Raw genomic sequence first — 11,988 nt, forward strand, 5'->3', positions numbered from 1 at the left:
CATGCTGGCTTGAGCGCTCCTTTGTTGTTTGTGTGTTTGTGTGCCATTAAAACCTTGTGTAGTTACAGCAAGTTCAGTCTCAGCGTCCTACTGGGTGCGCGCCTCCCCGAGGAGGAACTCCCTGTGGGGGTCTTTCATGTGGTGCATTGGCCGGGAAGTGCGCGACCACCCAGGGGTCCTAGACCCACTTGGAGGTAAGGCCCTCTGTCTTGTCTTGGTTTTGTGTCTATATTCTGTCTGAAAATCTGGTGCGATCACAGTTTTGGTTTTGCGAATGCTCTTATGAGGCCGCGCTCCGAGAGGGAGAGCAGAGTGGATAAGGACAGATGTGTCTAGGTGTCCACCGTTCGTTCACCCTGGGAAATGTTCCGGGAAGATAGGGGGAGGGCCAGGGACGGCTGGTGGACCCCCGCGGGAAAAGTCAGGAGATAAGTTTTCTCCTTGATGATCTGTTTCTGAGGCCTGTTAATAGGCCGTCTGATTCCTTTCAGGAATTCTGGTTGACTTGGAGTCGGCGACTGGTTTTGTTTTTGAGTCTTGTAGTCTTTGTAATCATTTTTATCGTGTGTGTGACAGAGCTTGACATGGGACAGACTGTGACGACCCCACTAACACTGACTCAGAACCATTGGACAGATGTTAAGACTAGGGCCCACAATCTTTCCGTCGAGGTCAAGAAGGGACCTTGGCAAACTTTTTGCTCCTCTAAATGGCCAACTTTCGGTGTGGGTTGGCCTTCGCAGGGAACTTTTAGCCTGCCTGTTATTCTCGGTGTCAAGCGAGTTATTTTTCAGACCGCAGGAGGGCATTCTGATCAGGTACCATATATCATCGTGTAGCAGGACCTGGTACAAAATCCGCCACCCTGGCTGCGTCCCTGGACTTCAGGAGCCGAGGCAGCGACAGTGGCTGTAGCCACAAAACCGAAAATGACGCCTCTGGGTCCGCCAGAGCCCGTTCCATTGGCCCCCCTGCGGATCTATTCTGAAATTGACAATGCCTTTTTCCTTGACTCCTTCCCACCCCCTTACCCCCAACCAACTTCTCATCCTGATCCCTCACAGCCGCCTGCCCCAGCAGACCCCTGAGTGGCCTCTGAGACAGGACCAGCGGGAGGGACTCGTAGCCGCAGGGGCTGGCCGTAGCCCAGAGGGAAGTGAATCTAGACCAGATTCCACTGTTGCTTTGCCTTTAAGAGCTTATGTAGGAGGACCTACTCCTGCCCCTGGGCAGTTAGTTCCATTGCAGTACTGGCCGTTTTCATCGGCCGATATGTATAACTAGAAGACCAATCACCCCTCTTTTTCAGAGAATCCCTCAGGATTAACAGGAATCCTTGAGTCCCTAATGTTCTCCCACCAGCCCACTTGGGATGACTGCCAGCAACTTTTGCAGGTCCTCTTTACAACTGAAGAGAGAGAGAGGATCCTGCTAGAAGCCAGAAAAAATGTCCCAGGACCAGATGGGATCCCCACTAATCTCCCCGACCTTATAGATGCAGCTTTCCCCTTGGCCCGTCCTGCCTGGGACTTCAATACTGCGGAAGGTAGGGAGCATCTCACAGTCTACCGCCGGACTCTAGTGGCGGGGATAAAGGGGGCCGCACGGCGACCCACCAATTTGGCCAAGGTAAGAGAAGTCCTTTAGGGTTCAATGGAGCCGCCCTCTGTTTTCTTAGAACGACTAATGGAGGCTTATAGGAGATATACCTTGTTTGATCCCTCTTCGGAGGGACAGCAGGCAGCTGTAGCCATGGCTTTCATTGGTCAGTCTGCCTCTGATATTAAGAGAAAGCTACAGAGGTTAGAGGGGCTCCAAGATTATACTTTGCAGGATTTAGTAAAAGAAGCTGAGAAAGTGTATCACAAGAGAGAGACTAAGGAAGAAAAGCAAGAGAGAGAAAAGAAAGAGGCAGAAGAAAGAGAAAACCGGCGTGAACGCCGGCAGGAAAGGAACTTGACTAAGATTTTGGCCGCAGTGGTAGGTGGAGAAAGGTCAGAGAAGGGACAGTCAGGGTACCTGGGCAACAGGGCAAGAAGACCCCCAGGAGAACAGAGACCGCCACTTGAGAAAGACCAATGCGTATACTGCAAGGAAAAAGGACATTGGGCCAGAGACTGCCCAAAGAAGAAGTGGAGGGGCCCCAAAGTATTGGTCCTTGAAGAAGACTAGGGAAGTCGGGGCTCGGTCCCCCTCCCCGAGCCTAGGGTAACTCTCTCTGTGGAGGGGACCCCCGTTAATTTTCTAATAGACACAGGAGCTGAACATTCAGTCTTGACTGAACCTTTAGGACAATTAGGATCAAAGAAGACTTTAGTTATGGGAGCCACTGGTAGCAAGCTTTATCCCTGGACAACCAAAAGGATTTTAGAAGTAGGAAAAATAAAGTGACTCATTCTTTTCATGCCCGTTTCAGTCAGGCAGTACCCCATGAGCCAAGGGACTAAAGAAGGCATTTGACCACATATCAGAGACTGCTACAACAGGGTATATTGGTCCCATGCCAGTCCCCTTGGAATACCCCCCTCCTGCCGGTGCGTAAACCTGGGACAAACGACTATTGGCTTGTCCAGGACTTAAGAGAAGTCAATAAGCGGGTACAGGACATTCACCCAACCATGCCCAACCCTTACAACTTGCTGAGTTCCTTATCACCTGAACCATCCTGGTACACCGTCCTGGATTTAAAAGATGCCTTTTTCTGTCTCAGATTACACCCGAGCAGTCAACCTCTGTTCGCTTTTGAGTGGCAAGACCCTGAAGGAGGATATACGGGTCAGCTAACCTGGACTAGGCTGCCACAGGGGTTCAAAAATTCACCCACTCTTTTTGATGAAGCGCTCCACCGTGACCTTGCGCCTTTCAGGGCACAAAACCCCCAAATTTCTCTCCTGGAGTATGTAGATGACTTACTCCTTGCAGCTTCAACCCAGGAACTGTGCCTCAACGGGACCAAAAAGCTTCTAAATGAACTAGGTGAGTTGGGGTACTGGGTATCCGCTAAGAAAGCTCAGCTATAAGCCGGGCGTGGTGGCACACGCCTTTAATCCCAGCACTCGGGAGGCAGAGGCAGGCGGATTTCTGAGTTTGAGGCCAGCCTGGTCTACAAAGTGAGTTCCAGGACAGCCAGGGCTATACAGAGAAACCCTGTCTCGAAAAACCAAAAAAAAAAAAAAAAAAAAAGAAAGAAAAAAAACAAGAAAGAAAGCTCAGCTATGCCATACGGAGGTGACCTACCTAGGATACACCCTCTGAGAAGGAAAGCGGTGGCTCACCGAAGCTCGAAAGAAGACTGTGATGCAGATCCCAACCCCCACCACTCTGCGACAAGTACGTGAGTTTCTGGGAACGGCGGGCTTTTACAGACTCTGGATACCAGGGTTCGAGACGTTGGCGGCCCCTCTGTACCCACTCACTAAAGAAAAAGTCCTGTTCACCTGGACAGAGGAACACCAAAAAGCCTTTAATAGCATAAAGGCTGCTCTGCTTGCAGCCCCAGCTTTGGCCCTGCCAGATTTGACTAAGCCTTTCACCCTATACGTTGATGAGCGGACTGGAGTAGCCCGCCGAGTCCTGACTCAGACTCTGGGGCCCTGGATGTGGCCGGTGGCCTACCTGTCAAAAAAATTGGACCTAGTTGCCAATGGATGGCCCTCTTGCCTAAAAGCCATCGCTGCGGTAGCCCTACTTGTTAAAGACGCTGACAAGCTTACCCTGGGTCAGCATGTGACTATAATTGCTCCCCATGCGTTAGAGAGTATTGTACGACAGCCCCCTGACCATTGGATGACTAATGCCGGGATGACCCACTACCAGAGCCTGTTGCTAAATGACCGAGTGACTTTTGCCCCACCTGCCATCCTCAATCCTGCCACCCTCCTCCCCCTGATGGATGACTCCCCCCCCCCCCCCCCCCCGTACACCAATGTGCTGATGTCCTGGCTGAAGAAACTGGAACGAGAAAGGATCTGACTGATCGACCTTGGCCAGATGTGCCTGACTGGTACACAGATGGTAGCAGCTTTGTGGTGGAGAGAAAAAGAAGAGCAGGAGCGGCAGTGGTGGACAGAAAACAGGTAATTTGGGCAAGTAGCCTTCCAGAAGGAACTTCGGCTCAGAAGGCTGAGCTCCTGGCGCTAACTCAAGCTCTGCGGCTGGCAGAAGGTAAGGTGATCAACATTTACACTGATAGCTGCTATGCTTTCGCCACAGCCCACATTCATGGGGCCATCTATAGACAAAGGGGGCTACTTACTTCGGCAGGCAAGGACATCAAAAATAAAGAAGAAATCTTTGCCCTCCTAGAGGCTATACACATGCCCAAGAAAGTGGCCATCGTCCACTGCCCTGGCCATCAAAAGGGGCAAAGTCCTGTAGCCCAGGGAAATCAGATGGCAGATTGGGCGGCCAAACAGGTGGCACAAGGCATCCCTGCGCTGCCTGTAGAGACTATAGAAGAACCAAAAGGAACCCCAGAGATCAGTTTTGAATACACCTCCAAAGATTATGAGATGATTGAAGATCTTGAAGAACAAGGGAAGTCCAAAGGATTTAGCTACCATGGGATTGCAAGAACAAAAGAAGAAAAAATTATTTTGCCCTATCGAGAAGGAAAGGCGTATGTAAAGTGCATCCATCACCTGACACATCTGGGGGCAAAGAAATTGTGTGATTTAATCCAGTCCTCAAACTATTATGTGCTCAGGCTACGTCCCGTAGCCGAACAAGTAACTAAATCCTGCAAAGCGTGTGCCCTAACTAATGCTGCACGCCCCTTTAATGAACAAGGAAAACGACAATGGGGGGGGGGGGGATAGACCCGGAGTTTACTGGGAAGTAGACTTTACTGAGATCAAACCAGGAAAATATGGTAATAAATATTTACTAGTTTTCATAGACACCTTCTCAGGATGGGTAGAAGCCTTCCCCACCAAGTCTGAAACTGCTCAGGTGGTGACCAAGAAGATCCTTGAAGAGATCCTAACCCGGTTTGGGATCCCCAGGGTAATTGGCTCGGATAACGGGCCCGCATTCGTTGCCCAGGTAAGTCAGGAATTGGCCACACAATTGGGGACTAATTGGAAGTTACATTGTGCTTATAGACCCCAGAGCTCAGGACAGGTAGAAAGAATGAACAGGACTCTAAAAGAAACCCTAACTAAATTAGCTATTGAGACCGGCGGTAAAGACTGGGTGACCCTCCTTCCCTTTGTACTCCTTAGGGCCCGAAACACACCTGGGCGTTTTGGCCTTACCCCTTATAAAATTCTACATGGGGGACCGCCCCCCTTGACTGAATCTGGCTGGATATTGGATCCCAGTGCTGACTCTTCCTCACCCTCTGCTCTGTTTACCCATTTAAAGGCCTTAGAAGTTGTCAGAACACAGATCCGGGACCAGATCAAAGAAGCCTACACACTGGGGACCACTGCAGTGCCCCACGGGTTCCAAGTCAGGGACTCGGTCCTGGTCCGACAACATTGCGCTGCCACGCTTGAGCCCCGGTGGAAGGGACCTTATCTAGTGCTGCTGACCACCCCCACAGCTGTAAAGGTAGACGGGATCGCCGCCTGGATCCACGCCTCCCACATAAAAAAGGTACCCAACCAGGATGAAGACGACCGCGGAGAAAATTGGATGGTGGCCGCTACTGATAATCCTCTTAAACTGTGCCTTCGCTGTAGCCCCAACCTTGGGTAATAATCCTCATGCTCCCATGACTCTGACATGGGAGGTCATCTCTCAAGCCGGAGATACTGTATGGAGTACTTCAAAGGTGCCCCCCCCCCTATACATGGTGGCCCCCTCTGTTCCCTGAAATCTGTGCCCTGATAGCTGGATTAGACGCTTGGGATATCCCTGAAGAGTCACATGAAACGGTGCCCCAAGATGAGGTAATCTATCAAAAGCAGTCATATCACCAGGGGTTAAGTTCCCAAGGACAGTACATTGCAGATATACCAGGCTGTAGTGGTAGGTCTAAACAGAGGAGACTCCGTCAGGAGCCCTTTTATGTCTGTCCCAGGGATAGGGTAAATAAAAAAGAGGCTCGCCAGTGTGGGGGAATAGAGGGCTTCTTCTGTAGTCAGTGGGGATATGAAACCACTGGTACCACTCATTGGCACCCTTCCTCTAGCTGGGGTTTTATTATAGTATCCAGACGAAATAAGGGCCATGACTCCTTAAACATCACTTTTACTCAAAAAGGAAAAGAGACAAAAAAGATTGGATAAAGGGAAGACAGTGGGGCCTAAGATTTTATGTGACAGGGACGGACCCTGGATTCACATTTAAGATCTGGCTAAAGATAAAGAGTCCCCCAACCCAGTCAGTAGGACCTAAACCCGTCCTTGTTAAAAAACCTCCAATGCCCCTTCCCAGACCTACCTTCCCCGGACCTACCCTAGTTGGTCCAGCTATTCCAACAGAAGTCTATATCCCTTCCTCAGACCTGAAACCTACATCGTCCACTACTCCCCCAGATACTGAAAACCGTCTGTTTAGCCTGGTACAGGGGGCTTTTTTGGTACTCAATCGTACCAATCCCAACATCACTCAGTCTTGTTGGCTGTGTTATGCCTCCAATCCCCCATATTATGGATGCAGACCTAGGAGCGCTAAAGCAGTCCATCACCAAACTCGAAGAATCTTTGACCTCGTTATCAGAGGTAGTGCTACACAGAACAGGAGGGGGAAAGATCTTCTTTTTCTTAAAGAAGGTGGACTCTGCAGCACTAAAAGAAGAGTGCTGTTTTTATATAGACCATTCTGGTGTTATCAGGGACTCCATGGCTAAGCTCAGAGAAAGGTTAGAAAAACGAAACAAAGAAAGAGAAGCATATCAAGGATGGTATGAAAATTGGTTTAACAGGTCTCCCTGGTTTACTACACTTATATCCACCCTGGCAGGCCCTCTGATTATCCTTTTCCTCCTGCTTACTTTTGGGCCATGTATTTTAAATAAGCTGGTTGCTTTTGTTAAAGATAGAATAAACGCCATACAAGTCATGGTCCTCAGACAGCAATATCAGACTCTTCAACAAGAAAAAGAAAGGTCACTCTAAGATTAGAGCTATCCACAAAAAGAAGTGGGGAATGAAGAGCAAAAGCTTATAATTTTGGGTCTTTTAGCATTGTGGTATCTAAGTTCAAGAAATTCAGGGCTAAAGAATAGACCCAGGCGGGTCCAGGCACAGCCAAACCCACCCTGTAGCTAAGAATGTCCTGCCATAAAAGATAAAGAAAAGAATGCAGGAACTAGCCAAGGCTATCAGGACAGACCAAATGGCCATCTGGCAGGATGGCGCCTCCTGGGCGGCGCCTCCCTATAGCCCCCCATAAATCATACATTGACCAGGTGTCCTGCTGACCTTGAGAAGTCCCAAGCCCTTGTGCCTCCCTACACCTTAGCCGGCACGTATTACCCTGTTAATTTGTAATCACCCCGCCAACATTTAAATAAGCCAATCATGTGTGACCACGCAAATTTTTTCAGCTCCCCCCTTTTGGTTTGTAGTTTTTGCCTTTATAAGCCTGTAAAAAGTTTGGGCCAGGGTCGAACTCCCCTGCCCCCTGTGCAGTGCATGAGTTTCGACCCCAGCATGCTGGCTTGAGTGCTCCTTTGTTGTTTGTGTGTTTGTGTGCCATTAAAGCCTCGTGTAGTTACAGCGAGTTCGGTCTCAGTGTCCTACTGGGTGCGCACCTCCCAGAGGTCCTGTGTCATTTATCCAGAGGGACTCCCCACGGGGGTCTTTCAGCAACAGAGTTTCTACTAACTGAATAATGAAACCGTCCCTATACACTGGTCCTCAACAGTTAAACTCAGGCACAATACCTTGCTACCTAAGGTACCACATCTCCATTGCCCTAATTTTGGGCTGACTTTCTTGTCCTCCACCAAGGAGTTGTGTGTTGAGGTTTGGTGTTTTGCTATAAATTGTCATGTTAAAACTGGCCCCCAAGGCCTGGTTGCCCCCAAGGAGGAGAAAAATCTGTGTGTAGATCCAAGTGACCTTACCTCCTAACTTATCCCTGATTGGTGGATAAAATGCCTACAGCTTATATCTGGGCAGAACTGAAATAGGCAGGGCCTGACTTGGAGTCAGATGAGAGCCATGAGGGAGGGAGTAGAAGGTGGAGAAAGGAGGAAGCCACCATGGGGTGGGTAAATCATGAGATCATGGCCAGTTGGAGTTAAGAGCTGCCCAGATGGAACAAGACAAAGTATAGCTTGGGGTTATAGATGGGGAAATAGATGATGATAGCATAGAGGGTAGATTTCTGCCTGGCTCTAGTGCCGACTAGGCTTATTATAAATAGAAAGGTCCTGTGTCATTTATCCAGGAACTGAATGGTCAAAGGGGGGTTAGAAGCCCTGGATTGAGATGAACTATTTCTACAGCAGATGTGTTCCACTGCCAATGAGGCTCTGGCTGCCGGTCTAGGTGTTGGAAGGGGGCCTGTTTTGCTTCTGGTGCTGCTCTCAAGGCCAGCCTGGCCTCAGCTACCAGTGAGACACAGACTGAGCCACTCACATTCCCATATTTGCTCCATCCTAAGCTTGTGTGTGTGTGGTAACCTCGAGGATGGAGAGAGGATACAGTGCTTACAGCACTAGGCTCCAGAGTCCAGCACTGGTCTGAGCCTCTGGCCCTTTGCACTTCCTGTGTCAGTGTTTCTATTTTAGGCTGCTTGTTCCTCCCTGGGGATTCTCTGCGAGCCTGTGGGAAACCCAGGAAGGCAAGCACTATAGCCACAACCTGATCTATAGTCTTTGCTTCAGTTCTCCAGTTTCTTACTGTGCGTAGAGGGGGTTGGGGGACGCAGTACATGCAACAAACACAGTTCATCCATCCCCTCGCAATATGCCTCTGATTGGCAGGGCAAACCCTATCACCACATAATCCCAAAAGAGTGGAACACTGCAGTTCAAGCGTGCTCAAGAGGCAGCCCCAGGAGAGGAAGGGGGGCTGGAGAGGAAACTCTTGGGTAACAGGCAGCCTGAGACAGTCACTGCTGTGGGAACTGTAGTAAGAGAATGACATCTGACTCCTACCCCACCAGAGCCAGTGAGGCTAAGGAGGCAGGAAGAGCAGGGTCAGGCCTTCGTGTGCCATTGCTGACACTTTCTCTGAGTCCCATTTTTATCATCTGTACACAGCAAAAGGCTGGATGAGATTAAAGTTCTCCTATGAGTGGAAGTAGGGGGCTCAGCAAAATAAAACAGTAAACAGTCGGTGCTCAGAAAGGAACATACCCTGACATGATTGACAGAACGGGTACGCCTAGGCAGAACACAGGATGCCAAATTCCTATTTCACGAAAGATGGTGTTCTGGGGAGTGAAGTACCGGCAGGTGCTGGCTTGAGCTTGTATGCCCAAATGTCCATAAAAAGCCAGGCACTGTGACATCCATGTGCAACCCCGGCACTGGGCAGGTGGAGACGGATATCCCAGGAGCTGGCTGGCTATCCAGTCTTAGCAATGCTGTGAGCATCAGGTTCAGGGAGAGACCCTGCCCCCAACCCCAACCCCTCCCTCCCAAATAAGGTGGTCCATGCCTTTAATCTTAGCACTATGAAGGCAGCGTCAGGAAGATCTCTGTTACTCCAAGGCCAGCCTGGTCTATGCAGTTCTGGGTTAGTTAGTCCCAAGTGAGACCCTGTCTCAAGCAAAACAGAACAATAGTAATAAAGATAATTAATATTAATAGTAAAAATATTCCAGTGGTGGTGGCGGTGGCGCAGCCTTTAATCTTAGCATTTGGGGGACAGGAGGATCTCTGAGTCGGAAGCCAACCTGGTCTACAGAGCGCGTTCCAGGACACCCAAAGCTGCACAGAGAAACCCTGTTTTAAAAAAGGAAAAGAAAACTATTCCCTGGGCCTCAGGGCCTCTGAGCTTCTCAGGGCTGTCACATCTGCCTTTCTTTGTCAAGTCCTTTCTCGTCTAGGAAGCTCAACCTGAGCCCAGGTGGGAGGAGCCACTGAGACAGAGCTAGGTGCGGCCTGACTTTGGAAGCAGGGCCACATTCCTGAGATTCTTCCTCTAAGACCCGGCCCCGGCTGATCTTAGGGCCAGATGGTCTTGAGACACATCCGGTGCTGTGGCTGGGCTCCCAGCACCACCTGGAGGTAAGGAGAGTCCCAATCCAGCAACTTTGGCCTGCAGTTTGCTGGAAACAGTATAGTTTAGAGCTTCAACCCAGCGGACATTCCAGTTGTTGGTTGAGTGCTGTTATCTTCCCTCAGCAGCTACCTGGGTGGTGAGCAGATGGATCTTTTTGTTTGTTTGTTTTGAGACAGGGTTTCTCTGTGTAGCCCTGGCTGACCTGGAACTCACTCTGTAGACCAGGCTGGCCTAAAACTCAGAAATTCCCCTGCCTCTGCCTCCCAAGTGCTGGGATTAAAGGCGTGTGCCACCACTGCCCGGCATGATTTTTAAAAATATATTTTAAATTATTGTTTTAGGGGGGTGTTGACTCAGGGTTTCTCTGTGTAGCTCTGACTATTCTGGAACTTATCCTGTAAACCAGGCTGGCCTCAAACCCAGAGATCCAATTTGCCTTCCCCTGTCTCCTAAGTACACACTTGGCTTATTTGTTTGTTTGTTTATGTACTTTGGAGACAGGGACTCACTGAATAGCTTTGGCTGGCCAAGAATTCACTATGTATACCAAACTGACCTCAAACTCATAGCTATCAATCTGCTTATGATTCCAGAGTGCTGGGATTAAAGATGTGTACTGTAAAGATACAGTTTTATTATTTTAATCATGTGTATGTGTGCCTCTTTGTGCCAGGGAAAAGAATGAAGGTGCCTGCTGAAGCTAGAAGCACTGGATACCCCGAAGCTGGACGTACAGTTATGAGCCCTGATATGGAAGGGTGCCAGCTTGGGTCTACAAAAGTGGTATATGCACTTAACCTTTGAGCCGTCTCTTAGCTCCTGATCTGGAATTTTGTTTGTTTGTAGCTTGTTTTTTTTTTTTAATTTTTTAAAATTTTTAATTTTTTTTTGTTTTTGTTTTTTTCTAGACAGGGTTTCTCTGTATAGCCTTGGCTGTCCTGGAGCTCACTTTGTAGACCAGGCTGGCCTCAAACTCAGAAATCTGCCTGCCTCTGACCCCTGAGTGCTAGGATTAAAGGCGTGCACCACCACGCCCGGCTTTTTTTTTTTTTTTTTTTTTAATTATCAACTGTAATCCTGTTAGGTGCCCTCAAGAAACCACCCCGTAGTCTCCTTTAGTCCTTAGCTACTCTTGGAAGATAATTAATTCCCTAGACCCTCACCTAAATTCTTTATATTTAAGCATTGCAAAGACAATAAACTATGACTTTAATGGAAGCCCACACAAGCTCTTAGGTATGTCCCTCAACTTTCTAAGATCCTGTCTTTCTCTTAACTCTTCTGCTGAAAATGTTATTTTAAGATAGATTCAATGAATCCGGACTCCGCTTCACACTGGCTCCTTCTGAAATCCTTTTCGATGTTGAAGCCAAAGATCTAGTTTTATCTCTAATTGGAGTTCCCTAAAAGTTTAAGGGACATTGCTCAGGAAACTGCAAGTGACAGCATGGAGCTCTGTCTCTGTCCCTGTCACTTATCATCTGGACACTTGAGTCAGCAACCAAGCTGCGGCAGAGCAGGACTGCTGACTCTGGTACACAGGACACAGGGGGCAGAAAGACATGGTGGCAGGAAGGTGCTAAGGACAGGAAAGAGGTCCAGGATAGACGAATCCTACAAACATGCTAGCTGCCCCCAGAGAGTTGCCAGGGAAAAGAATTTACACACACTAAAAACCCCAGTCTTTGCCTACCTGGGCTGGCATTCAGCATCAGGTTCTTCTGTCAAAGGCTGGAGCACCTGGGATGAGTGCAGCCTGCTGTCCAGTTAGGGAATCTGGGAGTACGGGTAGCTCCTGGAACCCCTGGGCCCTAGGGTCCCTTGGTTTCCAGACCCGCCCTCTTTAACTGCCATTCTTCGG

The 11,988-nt window shown here is 49.1% G+C and overlaps 1 protein-coding gene across 1 annotated transcript in view; it reads right to left on the minus strand.

The window, feature by feature from the left end:
- Positions 1-11,988, minus strand: part of Brd3 (bromodomain containing 3) — a 62,082-nt gene extending 50,094 nt beyond the window's left edge. The window contains exon 1 of the mRNA XM_006498250.2: positions 11,821-11,988. The gene's annotated coding sequence lies outside the window, so the exon portion shown is untranslated. The remainder of the gene's footprint in view (positions 1-11,820) is intronic.

This window comes from Mus musculus, chromosome 2 (genome assembly GCF_000001635.26).
Source record: "Mus musculus strain C57BL/6J chromosome 2, GRCm38.p6 C57BL/6J".
Classification (NCBI taxonomy): domain Eukaryota; kingdom Metazoa; phylum Chordata; class Mammalia; order Rodentia; family Muridae; genus Mus; species Mus musculus.